At 41.7% G+C, this 17,301-nt stretch overlaps 1 protein-coding gene across 10 annotated transcripts in view; it reads left to right on the forward strand.

Moving 5' to 3' along the window:
* The window catches only part of MITF (melanocyte inducing transcription factor), a 227,183-nt gene that overhangs the window by 35,444 nt on the left and 174,438 nt on the right, over nt 1-17,301 (forward strand). Inside the window, exon 1 of one of the 10 annotated variants that reach the window (XM_053296531.1) lies at nt 15,568-15,574. The exons of the other annotated variants lie outside the window; for them this stretch is intronic. The gene's annotated coding sequence lies outside the window, so the exon portion shown is untranslated. Of the gene's footprint in view, nt 1-15,567; nt 15,575-17,301 lie in introns of those variants that run through there. 10 annotated transcript variants of the gene reach the window in all.

Below are 17,301 nucleotides of genomic sequence, written 5' to 3' on the forward strand. Positions count from 1 at the left end.
GCTTGTTAGGTGTTTAAGCCAAAAGCCATGCAGTTCATCGTCACCTGGCGCAGTCCAATTTTTAATTTTCTTTGCTCTTTCACTTATTAATTCTGGTATTATTATTAGATCTTGCATTTGTTGGTTACATTTTTTGACCTCTTTCATCCAGCCTGCTTTTTTATTATAATCTATTGGATTGTCCCATAATTTTCCCCAGAATTGCACTGTTTCTTCTTTATTTGGTGTTTCTAGGTTTCTTGCAGTTTCTCCTTCTATGCTTTGGTAGAAACATCTCTGATTCGACTGGAATTGGAGATTCTGCCTGTGTTGTGTAGTTCTGGCTTCATATCTGCTAATCTTCTTTGACACTGCTGTTTGCTGCTTTATTATTTCCAGGACTTCTCTAATTTTCCTTGAATCTAGGTGGTATTTTTGGATCAGATACTGTTTGGTGTTTTCCTTCTTCAGCTTCTTGTCTTTCATATCTTTCAATTTACTAGCATCTGATCTAAGCCTGGAGATTTTATTTTCTAATCTAATCTTCCATTTAGGTGATGTACTGCTTTCTTTTTTGACAGGTCCATTGATCTTATAGCCGAGCTCTTGTGTTGTTGTTGTTGCTGCACTGTACATTAGTTGGTTTGTTTCTTGCAAATTATTGGTTGTTATTTCTGCAAGTGCAGCATTGACATCTTTTAATACCTGAGCAAGTTGTTTTTTGGCAACTGTTTTTAGAGCTGGAAGTCGAACCCTGGCGGTTGCTTGGTTCATGTGCACAGTTATTTTTTGCTTTAATTCTTGTTGCTTTTCTGTTAAACGGCATTTGGGTTTTTGAGGTGAAGGCAAAGGGGAGGTTGCTTGGTTTTGATTTTGAAACAGTTCAGCAACAGTGGCATCCTCTATTTCCAACACCTCTTCCACCTGTGCCTGAGCAACTTCTTCAGTTGGTGGTAATTCTTCTTCCATATCTTGAGCCTGTGTTGCTCTTTGCTGTTCTTCCAGCTCAACTCCTGTGAATACTTTATTTCTTATTATGAATCTTCTCTGGTCTGCTAGCCTTTGTTCTGTTGTTTCTGTGTTGTAGTAATATAAATCAGGATTGGACATTAGATAGCAGCTCAGGCGCTGCTGGTAGCTCCCGGGCTTATATGAAATAGCTCTCCAAGTGTTAGGGCTTGCTTCTATCTATGTTTTTTTTCTCTTGCTCCTCTCCTGTCATGAAGCAAAATTCTGCATACATTCAAGGGGTTTGATGTTAAAATTCCTTATTCTGTCTATGTAAGTTCTTGTACAAACTGCTATTATGTGAGTGGCTCTGCCTCCTCAACTCACCTCCTTAAGTAACTGTTTCATGCTAGTAGCTCCCTCCCAGAAACCTTGTCTGCTCACCCTGATTGAAACATTTGAGAATATAGGCATAGATCAAATTGTAGTGGTACTGGGGAGAATAAAAAGGTATAGATTTAAGCAAGGGTCAGGCATCAGCCAATCCTGTGCCCATCACCTAATCTAGAAATGGGAGTATTTTCCAGAGGCTCCAATATCATTTTGGCCCTCTAGGAGATGTTCCCATCAGCCAGGGACTGAAGGTGGGCAAAAGAAGAGCTGCTATGCAAGTTTTTTAAAAAACCAAAACACTTGCATGGCAGCTCTTCCCACCCTCACCACTGGCCAGTGGGCTTTCTTATAAAGTTCCCTGCATCCTCGCATTGTCTGGCGGGGAGGGGGTGAGTTGAGGGAGAAACTGCGGCCAAAGTCGTTGATAGCAGTAGCAGGTCGTCATCTTGTTGTTCTCCATCCTCATTAGTGAATATGGTTGGGATATCTTGATGGAAAGGGAAAATACTGCTGCCGCTGAAGAGTCCCCCTTCCCTGATGGGTAAAGTGAGCTGCTATCATCTGCTGGTAAGCCTGGGCCAAGTGTGGGGGCCCAACATGCCATTAGGCCCAATGTACCATGAAAGGTTCATTGCAGTGAAATTCACTGCCCAGGAATTCCAGCAACCTGTTGGACCCTGCCCACCCCCCCGGATTAAAAATGATTATAGAAAGGAGCTGACAAGAGCCTCAAGTATGCATGTATAGGGAAAGAAGAAACAGGCTCATGATTGGAGGTGAGGGATAGAGGAAGCAACAGGATCATGATTGAAAAGTTCTTAAAAGGTTAAGAACTTTTCCAAAGGATAAATTTAGCTTAGGGCAGCAGTGGTCATCCAATGTGAAACTGCAGAAAGGCAGGCTGAAATATTAGAATTGGAATGAAATATTGGAAGCAGAGAAACAGAGCTGAAGGTTGTCAGTGTAGGGGAAGCATAGGCCTAAGAGAAAAATATATAGATTGTCCCTAGGGAAAAAGAAGATGATCAGCTCCACAGGCTGAGATACTGAATACAAAATACACCTGTGAAGCCTAAAAATATCAGGTCCAATCTGACCTAACATAAATTGTTGGGGGGGGGGGCAGGGGCCATCATGGCGCCTCCCTGCCCCCCACCAATTGTTGTCAGGTCATGTCAGATTGGAAATTCAACATTTCCTGACATTGTTGGTTGCCACTTAAAAGATAAAATAAAGGCAAAGTTAAAAGGGGTTTCCCTTTAACTTTTAAATGGCAGCTGTCCAAATGGCAACCAGTCCACTTCTCAGCTGAGAGATGATGGGGTTAGCATTTAATTTTCAGATGACCTGCATGGACCTCTCAGCTGAGAAGCAGCTTTCTGGCCTTTTAATGTGAGTCTGACAGGCATATCAGGACTCAGATAGAATTCCTCTAAGACAGAAGGTGTTAGTTGGTGTTAGTCAGAACTCCAACTATTGGGGTTCTCTCCTACCAAGGCAGAATGCCTTCTGAGGATGCCTGACAGAGGGCATTTCGGGTCTGACATGCCTGTCAAACTGACATGACTACACAACACGAATAAGTAATCGGGGTGGGGGGTGGGTGGGATTCAAATTACGACTAGACAGAACTATAGAAGCCCAGACTATGAAGACTTGAGAGAAATCCAGTATGCAAAGTGCTCCACTGGGGAAGACAGAGCAGTATTGTAATGAGTAAAAAGAAAAGCCAACATAGGGAGCAGAAATGAGGAGGCGGACTCTGCCAGTCTTCACTAGTTTTCCTAGCTGCATCAAACAGTAGCAGTCATCTTTTTGATCCAATTGGATTTGTGTTTAAAATGATTTGTTCATGTGATAACATGTTTCCATCTCCTTATGTGAATAGAGATGGACAGGACTGTTGGGCATATATATTGTGGGAATTTTAAAGATTCTTGTTCAGAATAGTTGATGGGTAATTCTTGACTTATACCATTGTCATCATGCAGCATCAACCCAGCTATGTGCTCAGTCCAGTTTGGGTTAAGCTTGAATCAGGTAGAGTTAGTGGATGGAAGCGGGGGGGGGGGCAGATTTCCCTAGTTCCAAACTGATAGATACCATGTAGAACATATGCCTTGATCAGAAAGAAATTATTGAAATTCTTAAGCAAGTGTTTAGGTTGTGGAATCTACTGGGAGATCCTACGCTGAGACTCTTTTGAGGCCAACATGGGCAAGAAATTAATAGTGCTGAGGATGCAAATAAAATTCCCATCATGGCCTTCAGGGCCTTTCCCAAGCCAACTGATGTAAGCGCCGTAATACCTGGAACAAGGACAAAACAAATGTTACCGGGAGGGGGGCAGTCAACATGTGTGCTTTAACCTTTGCTCTATATCATCCATTCTTCAACGTGTCTCCCCCGCCCCCCGAAGCTTTCTCAGGAGTGAAAACCCTAATGGTAGAAGAGCAATGTGAAATTATCTGAGGCCATTCTGATGAAAAGGTGGGAAAACCCAACTTGGTTCTGTCTACAGCTAGGCTAATAAAATCAGATGGCTGGTGATTTCAGAAATGTCACCACATAGTACTATATGCTTTGAGTACGGGTATTCATTTGTCAACTAATCAGCAGCTGCCTAGGCGATGTACATGTATGGAAACCTGTGTGATCAAGAATATCTGATAATTGTGAATACTCTAAAGGTTCTTTTGCTAAAATGCAGGGTGGATTTGATTTAAATCAAACTGATTTAAATCATGATTTAAATCACTAGCAGGGTGGATAAAAATAAAAAAAATCCGATTTAAATAAAAAAATCCGATTTAAATAAAAAAATCCGATTTAAATAAAAAAATCCGATTTAAATAAAAAAATCCGATTTAAATAAAAAAATCCGATTTAAATCAAAAAAATCTGATTTTTTTGATTTAAATCGGATTTTTTTTATTTTTATCCACCCTGCTAGTGATTTAAATCATGATTTAAATCAGTTTGATTTAAATCAAATCCACCCTGCTAAAATGTAACCTAATGATGTTTTGCCAGCTATCAAAACTGGCTTTTCCTTTCCTTCACAGAAGCTGCACCATTTATCAATGATAATGGTTTAACTGGTGGCTGGAATGCTTGTGAACATTCCATGACATCACTGAAACAAGAGTGAAGGACCTTTGATGACATGCAAGGGCCAGTTAGTTTTATCCTGTTGTATGATTAGCATCTCTGCCCTTAAAAAGTGATGTTGAAAACATGCCACAGTGCAGAAGACTGTATGCAGAAAGTCCCAGGTTAAGTCCCTGGCCGTTTCAGGTTGGGCTGGGAAAGACTCTGGAGTCAGTGTTGTCAGTGCTGAGCTAGATGGGCCAATGCTTTGTCTCAGTGTAAGGCAGCTTGGTATGTGCTAAGAGTCTGTGTCTGCAGACTTACTGACCAATAAGTCAGATCCCACAAGTGAAGGGACTGTTCTGACATGTTCCACCATGCTTATGATTAAGTCTAATTTGATATGATTATATCTGCTTAATTATATTAGGATTACCAATGATATGTGTGTGCACGCACTCTAATAGTATTTTTCAGATTACTGTGACTCTTTATTTGGGCCCACCTTTGAGTGTTGTATACTCTTGTGTAGTTTTCCACAGTAGTTTGTTCAGGCTACTGTGTTTCTATCTGTTCCAGTTGTGCAAGAAGTGGAAAATATCCTTTATTTAGAACAGGTCACATGTACTTATATTGAGGAACAGAGCTTCACTGTAACGAAATGTGTCTTGGAGGAACAGAAGCAAATTTTCAGCAGAGGAAAAAATACTTTTGTTATCAGGGAAACATTAACTTTGTATTGTGCCTGAATCCAGTAGTAGCAGAAGAGTTGTCCTGAAAAAGCTTTCTGCATTAGCCAAATGAAATAGACAGAATGTTCTACATCTATATGCTCTGGTTGTTCTAAGGGTCATGTGGCAAGTGGTTGTCATCACATTTTCAGTCTCACCCTTGGAACCATAAGGGCTAGTAAATGGAGATTCCTAAGAATACACAATTCCGTGGTCCAGGGTCCTTGAAATTCTAACGTAGCTTAGGCATTACTGATCCACACTCCTTGGGTGGAGAAAGTTCTAGATAGAACAGCTGCTTGAAATGTCACTTCTGGCCTTGCCAGTTTAAAGTATTGAAATGGAGTCCGAGTGACTAAAATGAGTGAGGCCTGGTGCTCATCAGATACCTTGTAAATAGCTGTGAATTGGGATGAAACTGGGCCTTTGCTTGCATTCTTTTTAGAAAGAATAAAAAGAGCTACGAGTTATACATATGTGATCCTTTGTGTCATGAGGCTTGTAATTTGCACTTCACACACTTTAGTCTTTAGACTTAGGCAGATAAACTTAGCATTCACTAGAGATTCCTTTTGTCGATCCAGGGCTGTCCATTTATTTCCATCTGCTGCAGTTCTCCATTCTGAATCTAGGGGTTGGGGTTAGTGGGGGTAGCAAGCTGAGAGGCACACTTGAGAACTTTCAAACCTCTCTAAACAGGGGTTTGGAATTCATGGGCTCTCTCCTGCTCCTTTCCCCTGGGTGTAACTGATCATGATGGAGGGTGTATATCCAGAGGGAAAGCACACAAGAGGGTGTAAAACTAGGCTCAAGTGGAACAGTGTTGATCCCTCTAACAGGGAGCCCCAGATGTTGACTACAACTCCCATAATCCCCAAGCAAAAGCCATTGCAGCTGGGGATCCTGGGAGTTGTAGTCGACAACATCTGGGAATCCTTGTTAGAGGGAACACTAGTGTTGAGGCAGAAGGCTCCATTCCTATTGCAGGCATACTGGTTCTTGTCTTGGTACCACTACATCATTTCCTTCCCCCTCAACCTGTAGCAAGCAGGGCAATGCTTGGAGAATGATGAGAATGGATGGTGGCAGCCTTTCCCCCAATGAGCAGCATCGTGGTTGGCATGCAGAGGTTTTAAATGCATGAAGCAGCTGCCATATGGAAATCTGTTTCAAATGGTCTCTGTGTGGTGCCTTTATTGTAAAAAAAATGGCCCAAAGAACTGGTAAGTATAGTCCAGTCATTTTAGGTCAACTTTTTTTGGGGGGGGGGGAATCCCAGAGTTTTGAGAATTGGTACATATGCCGAGGGCACTCTTGTAGGTAACATAATAAAAGTCTTGATCATTACAACTTGAGCTTTGGCCACCATCTTGGATAGATGGCTGCCAAAAATAGTTTTTTGCATGTATCTCACAAACTGTTGTTCAGATGGGAAAATGTTAAATGTGAAAATTGTAGAGCATCAAATTATCAAAATGTGTTCCTGCTCCCGAATGGCCAGACAGCCCTGATGAGTATCTGGGATCCACTGTTGACTCTGAGGATCTCATATAATCAGAACCAGGTCCAGAGGCACCAACACTCATGACACCCTAGCTCCTTCCAGAAACCTCAAGGACCCTGGCTCTGCTCCAGAGGAAGATGTAAGAGCATGGAAATGTATGTGTAGGAGGCATGTTTGATGAACCAAAGCTCAAAACAAAAATTCAAAAGGAATTAAAGTGATGGTGTCCCATGAAAATATAATATGCTGAACATGATGTCTTAACGATCAGGACTTACAACATGTTACTTACAACAGTGTCCTTGACATCTGTACCGATTTTCAAAACTTTGGGGTTTCCCCCTTTATTTACTAAAAATTGACCTAAAATGACTGGACAAGATAGAGCTGCTCATGAGAGTGGTCTGCTTATGTGAATACTGGGACATTGGGAGAGGGAACTTCCTCCTGGGTGTTTAGAAAAATCACAAGAGCAGTGATTTGAAAAATCTCATTTTCTGTGAGCCTCCTCTTCCAACATTACAGTAGACTACTCATTCAGCAATTATTTGTGTGGGTAGGCTGGCTGTGGTAATGTCTGCTCCAGCTCTATTCAGGAAGCCTTTAGAGTGTGTCTCTCTGGTGGCTCCAGATGTGTTAATTGATTTTGTTTGTTTGTCACAGAATTGGCCCTGAAGAAGGCCCTTTGGGCCAAAACACACCAGACTTCTGTTAAATATATATTTCCTAGCATCTTGAGACGTGGTCTCTCTTTGTTGGCATTTTGGTGAATCTTGGTTTTTCTGTGTGTTCTTCCAGAAGATGGTTTCAAATATCTGTCTGTGAATCGCTTCAAATGGAAGCTTTCACCTTTACATCCTTCTAATATTCCTGTTTTTAAAAACAAGCTACTTTCCCTTATCAAGTCAATTTCAACTCTTGCTGAACAGTTGCCCATATTGGGTTGTTGTGGATTACCAAACCAAACAAAACTTCATAAGAAATTAAAGTGACGGTGTCCCATGAAAATATAATGTGCTCAACAATTACCTTCCATGATGTCTTGTGGAACTGTAATATTCTGGAAGAAGGTCCCTTAAAGACAGAAACCTGTGGCAGGCTGTTACTTGATTTCATTCTGTGTGCCACTGAGACCCAGTTCACATGAACAGAAAGCAGCACAAGCCACCTCCTGTGGAGGCTGCTCCATCTGACGAGCCATTTGTATGAAAGGTCTCATCATGTAGATCTGGTTATGTTTTCATCCCAGGACTATACAGTATGCCCCATTTTCTTGGCAGGTTGCATTGGTGTAATGGTGATACACTGGTATGGTATGCAGCATTTGGGTACCACTGCCAAGTTCCTGAGGAATAGCTCCACTGTTTTTAGATATGACGACGCTTCAAAATACAGGATAATTGTGTGATTCTGCACATTAACTAGAACTGAATGTTGCCATTCAGTTAAAAAAAAAAAGGATTGCTAAATGCTTTGCAGACCATTTATAGGTTAGTTGATAACATTCAGATGGTTTCTGCTTCCATTTATTCAACTCCATCATTTGTTACTGTATCTACCCGAACGGAAGGCTATTCCGAATTTAAGACATTGCCTTAAAAGATAGAGGTTAAATACAGGTTATACCTGCATTTACCCAAAAGAAAGAGGACTCGATGCAAAACACTCCCTCCCGCAACAGGAAAGAACTGGGAAAAATCTTGTCTAGGATTAGGTTAAATACAGAATAGTGTGTAGGAGCAGAAGGAATAAAGCACATATGTACATGCATATGCCAGCTATTGCTGGATGTATGCCTAACTCCGGAGAGCTATGGTTTATGAATGGTATCCAGATTCTCTGGAAACAAAGATGAGAGTATTGGCAGGGGTAGCTCAACTTCTTTTTAAATTAATTATTCTGCAAAGGACAGCAATCATGATGGCTATAGCCCTGTTTAGTATTGCTAAAATCCATGGGATTTAGTGTATAAACGGACTCTCAGCCTTGGACAAGACTCACTAAGAACTGCTTCTGTCCTAGCTCTGTTGTAATAACACATGCCCAAGAGCAGTGCTTTGTGCACGACTAACTAGATTTTCCAAGCAGATTGCAGCACTGGGACACTTTGGACAAAAGCTAATTCACCCAGCATTTTATTAGCCTTCAGGAAGAAAGAAAACTATCTTCTGCTTGTACTCTATGTGTTTGCTATGAGCAAAGTCTGGTAGCCACCACTCTCTATCGATGGTGATGCTTAGGGTTATTGCCTAGGCTACCTGCTTTGTATACTGGACAGGACAGGAGCTTTTCATTAGGAAAAAGGTGTAGGAGCTGTAATAGACTCATTTGTGTTTCTGAATGCCTCAGAAGCTAAGTCATCAGTCACTCTTTAATATTTAATTATCCCTAATTAGCTTAATAACTCAAATAGTTTAGCAATTGCTTCATAACAATGCCTGGAATCCTTAGAGATTCTGCTTGGAGAGTACAGTATGATATCCCATTTGCAGACCCCAAATCATTGCTCCAGTTTAATTATTTTATTGCCTGTCAAAAGTAGCTAATTGTTCTATAACCTTTCCTAGATTTTTCTCAGCCACATCTCCAGGAGCTCCTCTCCACATTTGATGGCATGTTGAGGAAGAGAAGTGTGCTGTAGCCACATGCCAATTACCACTTCCGGCATCAGTCAGCAGAAATGCTTGCTGTGGTGATTGCTTCATTTCATGTTGTTCACAACTGAATCACATTCATTGCGTGTGTTCTCTTTAATTATAGCCACGTGAAGATTCATTATAATTTCCCCCACTATATCTAGCTTCCAACAAAAATCAAGAAGAGTGTGTTGTTGTTGGTTTTTTTGGAAAGCATTTTGTAATACTCTAGGAAAAACAAAGAAAATTCAACTCCGTACTCAAGAGTGCTGTGGGGGAGAGAACATGTTGGTAGTTCCAAATATGGTATACAGTGATTTTTGCATCTGGTCCAGTAGAAGATGCTCAGTGTATCGAGGCTGATCCATGTAAAAGACAAAAGAAAGCCTCTGCCATTGCAGCAGTTTACAGCTACTCTCTTCAATAAGGTAAATGAGTTGTAAAACCGGCTTCCTATATTTATGGCAATACTAAGTCATCAGGAGAATTAGGTGCAGTAGCCCTGGACAGTAGCTCTCTGTAATGCAAATCTGAACAAAAGATAGATGAAAGGATATCACAATCACATACTCGCTAGCCTTCTTTATATACTCACCTGCCATTCAGTAGCAACAGGACACTTAACTTGAAATGAGAACTCTGCTCAGTGGATTGGGTGACTTCACAATTAGGACCTGAGTATAGCAGAGGCTGTACGTGTCCCAAACAAGACATTGTCTTCCATGTTGAGTGTACATGCAGATAACATTGCACGGCTTCTCTTTTGGAAGTGCAGTGAATGCAGAACTCTTACCCCTGTTTGACATGCTTCCTCTGCAGTTGTTGGAGTTGAGCTGTAGGCAGCCACAGAGTGGGAACAAAGAGTTTAGTGCTGAAGGGAGAGGACCAGGGAATAATTAAAGTAAAGTGTGCCATTGAGTCTGTGGGCAGAAGCAATATATTGGGCAATGGGCAGCAGCAATATAGGAAGATGCTGAAAGGCATCATTTCATACTGCGTGGGAGATGGCAATGGTAAACCCCTCCTGTATTCTACCAAAGACAACCACAGGGCTCTGTGGTCACCAGGAGTCGACACCGTCGAGGTTTGCATAATTGTGCAACTCATATCAAGGGCAATGATGATATTGTTCGTTTTCCCTTTTGTTCAAGTTGGATTTGTCCAGTTGTGCCCGGAACATGGAACTCCAGGTTTGTTGTCTGTTAATAATTATTGAAACTAACAAAGCATTGTATAGGGCTTTAGGGAGACTTAAGTATTGCCTGAAGAAACATACGAGACCGTTCATTAGAGATTTGAGTATTATGCCTCCGCTCCCAGCCTGTAAAGTGGGAAAAACTATTATTTGCCTCTTTGTCTCTTTAAACCACTCACTTGGTGTCCTGTCCTCTGCCCTCCCTTCAACATTTCAGTGCTTTCTTTTGATTGTGGGAAGGAGTCCTAAGGGAAAATTAATGTTGTGGCACAGGAGAGCCCCTTGGGGAAAATCTTCCTGTGGTTGCTCCCTGACTATTGTTTTCTGCATTCTGAATGCCAGGGACCATAATGATGTGATTACTAGGGTGCGTGTGCATGTGTGCGCGCGTGCGTGAGAGAGAATACAATGCGCACACACACACACCCAACTCGCAAACATCCCCTTTTCATGTATGATCTCAAAGTGGGAGCAGCATAACAGTCTTGACTCCATCCAGCTGCTGATTAGTAGATGTAGGGGTCATACCAGTTTGTGGTGTAGTTCATGCAGCACAGTTGAAGCACAAGGTAAGGTAAAGTGTGCCATTGAGTGAGTATCAACTCCTGGTGACCACAGAGCCATGTGGTAGAATGCAGGAGGGGTCATTGCCATCTCCTGCATAGTATGAGATGATGCCTTTCAGCACCTTCCTATATCACTGATGCCCAATATAGGTGTTTCCCATAATCTGGGAAACATAGTCTGTACTCTGTTTCTATAGGTGTTTCCCATAGTCTGGGAAACATACCAGCAGGGATTCAAGCCAGCAACCTCTGGCTTGCTAGTCAAGTCATTTCCCCACTGTGCCATTAGGTAGGTGAAGCACAAGGTAACTAAGCAAAAAGGCTCTTGTATCATTAGCAGGAGAGAGCAACTGTCTCTATTCATCCCAGCATAGTGTCTCTCCAGTGACCATTGCTGGTGTCTCCTTTGTGTTTCTTTGTAGATGTGAGCCCTTTGGGGACAACATGTTGTACCTTCTGCTTTGAGACGTTTTTCATTGACAAGTGGTATATAAATATTCTAAATAACAGCTGATTTGTGTGCATATAAATGAGGTTGGTTCTAGTGATTGGTCCGCAATGGCGATAAAGGGAAATGGCATGGCAGTGTGGTGGCGGTAGTATGGCAGCAGAACAGGAAAGCTTGTGATATTTTTTAGGTTAAAGTGTTGTGTGGATGTGTAGAATTCATTGGGGGTTGAGTTTTTAATGCGACTCTTGTGGATTTTATTGTTTTGCAAACCACCTTGGGATAAATTTATGAAAGGTCATATAAATGTAACTATAAATAATAAAGTTAGGTCTCCACTCTGATAAGACTCTAGAATGCTCTTTTTACCAAGGCTTTTATAGGATTGTTGCTGCTGCTGCTTTGTATTTTGTACAGGTCTTATGCTTGTATTTTAAATCTTGTTGGTGGTTTTATATTTTAGCTTAATATTTTAATTGTGTCATTTTTATAGCCTTGTGTTTAATTTTTGTGTGAACCGCCATGGGATTGTTTTAATGAAAGGCGGTATACAAATTTAACAGTAAATATAAATAAAGAATGTTGCTGATGCATTGGAGTAGTAGCTGATGGGATTATACTGATAGTGGGGGAAGCTGCAATAGCAACTGGAAAGAAATCCCAAGGCAATAGTGAGGAAGGGAGTGAGAGAGAGAGAGAGAGAGAGAGAGTAAGCGGCAGACCCCTTCAGCAGAAGTTGGTGGGAAACCAGGAAAAGGTGTCATAGGAACAATTGACATGTTAAGATAAGAACGAAACCATAAGTAAATCAAACTATTGAGTAACTTGAGTTGGAACTCAAGTGGTGGAGCTCTAGTCAGGAAGTGAAAATATTGGGGACTGGCCAAACCTGCCTTCCTTGGTTAGCTTTATCACTTTTTTCTTTCTCTGCTTGTAAGAGATCTTTTTCATCTGCAATAAAATGAGAGGCGAAATTACTGAAGGCCAGGTTTGTGCAAGCCATAGAAATACAGGACAAAATAAAATGAGCTTTATATGCCATCACACATAACCAGAAAAAATAAACTTGCAAACCTGAAGCTGGATTTTCAAGATAATCACACTGTTCCCCTCTTTAACACTAGAAAACGTTATATTGTATAAAACAAGAGTCCAAAAAGAGCTCTCTGTGGTTTGCTAATTCTCAGGCTTGCATTCAAGAGCGATCAGAGAGAACACAATAGCCCTTACTGTGCTTCCCTTCAGATGTCACAATTATTTTATTTGGAGCTTGACACACTATAGAGGGCAAACTTTCCATAATGGTTCACCCTGAGCAGGACATTGTCTCTTCCCAAATATTGGCATAGTTAATGTGATCCCTTTGTTTGATCATAAGTCTTGATGCTGAAGAGTTCTTAGAAATAAAGATTGCTGTTAAATAAAGACTGCTGACCACTGATAATATTGCAACTATGCAGGAAGTTTCCAAAACTATGGGAAATACCTATATCAGGCAGCAGTGATATAGGAAGCTGCTGAAAGGTATCCTCTCGTACTGCGCGGGAGATGGCCATGGTAAACCCTTCTTGTATTTTACCAAAGACAACCATAGGGCTCTGTGGTCTCCAGGAGTTGACACCGACTTGACGGCACACTTTACTATGCAGGAAGTTATGCTATTAAACTTAGTAGACAGTTGCCTTTTAATGTTACATGTGCTGTAACATTATAACTCATCTCTCTCATTTTATGTCTTCTTGAAATGGTTTATAATCAAACACTTGCACTGTAACTGTTCAGAGGCACCACTCCTTTGATACTGCAGTGAGCACTGAAATCAGTGTTTGAGGCTGCAATCCTAAATGTACTTATTAGGTAGTAAGCCCAATTGAGCTCGGTGGGATTTACTTTTGAGTAACTGCCGATGTTGGGCCATATCTCACCCCTGAGACCACACCACTGTTATGGGGGCTGCTGGGAGGAGGCAGTGGTGCTATTGGTCTCTTGCCGTCTCTGGTGTTGCTTTCCCCCACCTGCCACCCCATCCACATATGGGCCTCCTTCCCCCTGGATGACATTCTCATGTGTGGGTGGTGCGTTCTCCCACTGCCCTCCCACTTGGCAACCTGAATTCTCCAAGCGTCCTCTGCAGTGGCTCAGGTCTGTAGCAGGAGATCCCATTTGCTAATGGTAAGCAGAGTGGTGGCAGGAAGAGCTGCAACTGAGAGATTCGGTGGCAGCTCTTCTTTCTTGCCTCACAAATGGGAGGATGCGGCAGCTTCTCCATCTCCCACCCGCCAAGGAGAAGGAAGGGCTGCTGCCGTCATCTCACTTCCTCCCCATGCACTGAGGAGGAGGGTCAGAGGAGCTGTTTCCTGCTGCTGCTGAGTTCCCCACCACTTCTGAATGTGCTCACCAGCATGCTTAGAGGGTTCACACTGGGGAGGGATGTGCCATTGGCGGATAAATTGTGCCATTGGGGCAGGGGCAGGGATTACAGTGTAGGAAAATAAACATGTGGAATTTGAATTTTGTAACCCCAAACTGCCACTTTCTGAAATTATTATCTTATGGAATTAGGACAAACAAAAATCATATATATTATATTATATTATATTCAAACATAATCAGAAATGAAGTTATAATACATGTCCATAATACTCAGAATTTTGGAGGCAGCAGAGAATAAGGATTTGGACAACATTCCTACTGAGGAAGCCCTTGCTGAAAGACGATTAAACGTTTCACATAATTCTAAATGCTTTATCGTAAAATTGCAGCCATGAAGATTTCTAGATTTGCTGATCATTCATTCATTCAATTTATATACCTCCCTTCCTAAAGTGACTCAGAGTGGTTTACATTAAAATCAAAAGCATAATAGAACAGTTATTTTTTACAATAATAATAATAAAACAGTTAACATCAGAAAATATTTAAACTAGATTAAAATTAAAACTAGATTGAGTGGATTATTGCCCCTTAGGTTGAGTATCTGATATTCAAAATAAATAAATAATTTTTTTTTTCGTGGCCTCATTCAGTGACCTTCTTCTACATATGTAGTTACAAGTGAAGAACTGATGTTCTGTGTATGCAGTTAAACATGGGATCCCATTGCGTGCAGACCACAAGACTACAACTGCTGTTTTGAGTTTCTGTGAATGGAAATCCCTGGGTTCCTTCCAATTTTAATGGAAGGGGCAACCATACATTTGCACTGAAGTACTGTGACATACTAGGAGTGAAGCAATAGCAATAGCACTTACATTTATATACCGCTCTATAGCTGAAGCTCTCTAAGCGGTTTACAATTATTTACCATATTGCCCCCAACATTCTGGGTACTCATTTTACCGACCTCAGAAGGATGGAAGGCTGAGTCAACCTTGAGCCCCTGGTCAGGATCGAACTTGTAACCTTCTGGTTACAGGGCAGCAGTTTTACCACTGCGCCACCAGGGCAGTTTCTTTGACACATGAGTTTCTTTGACACATGAGTGTCTTTGGGTGCAGTCTTGTATCTAAAAATTTGACTACCTGCTTGGCTTAAGACTGGCTTCCAAACATGGTTCTGCAGATGTTGCTGGACTCCAATTTCCATTAGCCCCCCAGCCACAATAGTCAAAATGGCTTTGGCCATTGTGGTTGAGGATAATGGGAGTTGTAAGCCAACAAAATCTGGGAACCTGAGTGGGAAATTCTGTCTTAAGCCATTGGGGCACCCAATGAATACAGGTTCATTCATCTCTAAATTGACCATGTTCAGGAAGGATTATCTTAATTTTTGAAATTATTGCTTAAATGTTACTCTTCTTGTGTGCTGAATCAAATGAGGCAAAATGTACTGTGATATCATAAAAGTAACCTGCTTGTTGTGATCTCTCACCTTTTATAGTCTCTTACATATTTGAGAGAGACTGAGACACTTGCAGGTATGACTAAATGTGGCCTGTAGGGCCAGACTTCAATTGCAAATTGCCTGTTGGTAGGTGTGGTTAAGGCATCCTTAAATAAAAGGGTCTCTCTACTAGACTGATTCATATCTCCTTGGGGAGCCAGCAGGAAAGGACAGACTAATGAAAAGTGTGGATCTGCCATTTGTGAGTAAATAATTAGATGAGACATGACTTGGTTTCCTGGCATAGTAAAGAGATGTTTAGAATCCTCATGGAGGTGGAGACTGATTGTTTTCTGTTTTGTCTGAGCTGTAGAAGTTAGCTCTCAAAAGCAGTGGCTGGGAATGTGGGCTGTAGAGAGAGGGCTGAGAGGCCCACATGGTTTGGGGGTAAAAATAGCTGCGTAATGAATGTGTGAGATGTCGCTGTGAGCACGTGCTTTGAAGTGCATTAGTCATCTGCTACAATTGCATTGAAACTTGGTAATGACTTCCCTTTTTGATTCCTCACTGTTATGGAAGCTATAATAGCAATGGAAGGGTGAACTTTAATCTGTTGCTCAGCTGCTTCCCCCTGCTACTTGGTGAAGTAACAATGGAATGTACAGTAAACTTGGAGACTGATGATCTCAGAGGCTTCGTGTATTCCAGGGCTTCTTAAACTGGGGCATATGGGTAGATCCAGGTGATCTGTGGAAAGTCTTTGCTGCACTAATATTTAATTTGCATCCTGGTGAACCAGAATAAAGTTCTTAAAAATAACAACTGCAATGGATAGTTATATACCGCTCTTCAACCAAAGTTCTCAAAGCGGTTTACATAGAAAAACAAATAATACATAAATATGATGCTCCCCTGTCCCCAAAAGGCTCACAATCTAAAAAGAAACATAAGGCAGATACCAGCAATAGCCACTGGAGGGATGCTGTGCTGGGACTGGATAGGGCCAGTTGCCCTCCCCCTGCTAAATATAAGATAATAGCCACTTTAAAAGGTGTCTTTTTGCTCAGTTAGCAGAGGTAATTAAGTATCTTGAATACTTGCTTGTTTGTTCTCTTCCTCCTCCTTGTTCTTCTCCTGGAGGAGGGCTGGTCTTGTACTAGCAAGCATGACTTGTCCCCTTAGCTAAGCAGGGTCCACCCTTGTTGCATATTAATGGGAGACTAGAAATGTGAGCACTGTAAGATATTGCCCTCAGGGGATGAAGCCGCTCTGGGAAGAGCAGAAGGTTTCAAGTTCACTCCCTGGCTTCTCCAAGATAGGGCTGAGAGAGATTTCTGCCTACAACCTTGGAGAAGCTGCTGCCAGTCTGTGTAGAGAGTACTGAGCTAGATGGACCAATGGTCTGACTCAGTATATGGCAGCTTCCTATGCTGATGCTGCTCCTCCTTTTTTCTTTTTTAACTGGAGCCTTATGAAAATATATTATATAAATGGGGTGGAGGTCCATGGGTAATACTTGAGGATCAGGAGCAAAAAGGTTAAGAACCCATGTATTAAATGAATGTCTCAATCAGAGCCATTTACAAAAAATGTTAACATCAAAGCTTCATTGTCACAAGTGTTCAGACACTTTAAAAGAGAAGTGCTAGCAAAAGTCTTCAGTTAAGGTGGCGGCCGCCAATTCTGTTTTCGTTCGGGTCTCGGTTCTACAGGCTAAAGAGTTGATCCAACTGGTACCTCCCGAAAATAAACAACTTAGACTAGGCATCAACAGATTAGCCAGGCCTCGGCCTTCATGGTCGACTCCAGTCTGGTTTGCATACAATGTGCATCTAGGTCCAAGGCCCCCGGTGTAGCTCTTAGGAGGTGTCTTTAGTTGAAGAACTGGAGAGCGCACCATTGGTCCAAGCTCAGACTAGCTTCCTCTCCCTTTGCCGGGTCCAAGCATTTCAGAGGATTCCTGGAACCAGTCTTGGTTGAAACGAAGAG

The sequence above is a fragment of the Hemicordylus capensis genome, chromosome 2, assembly GCF_027244095.1.
Source record: "Hemicordylus capensis ecotype Gifberg chromosome 2, rHemCap1.1.pri, whole genome shotgun sequence".
Classification (NCBI taxonomy): Eukaryota; Metazoa; Chordata; class Lepidosauria; order Squamata; family Cordylidae; genus Hemicordylus; species Hemicordylus capensis.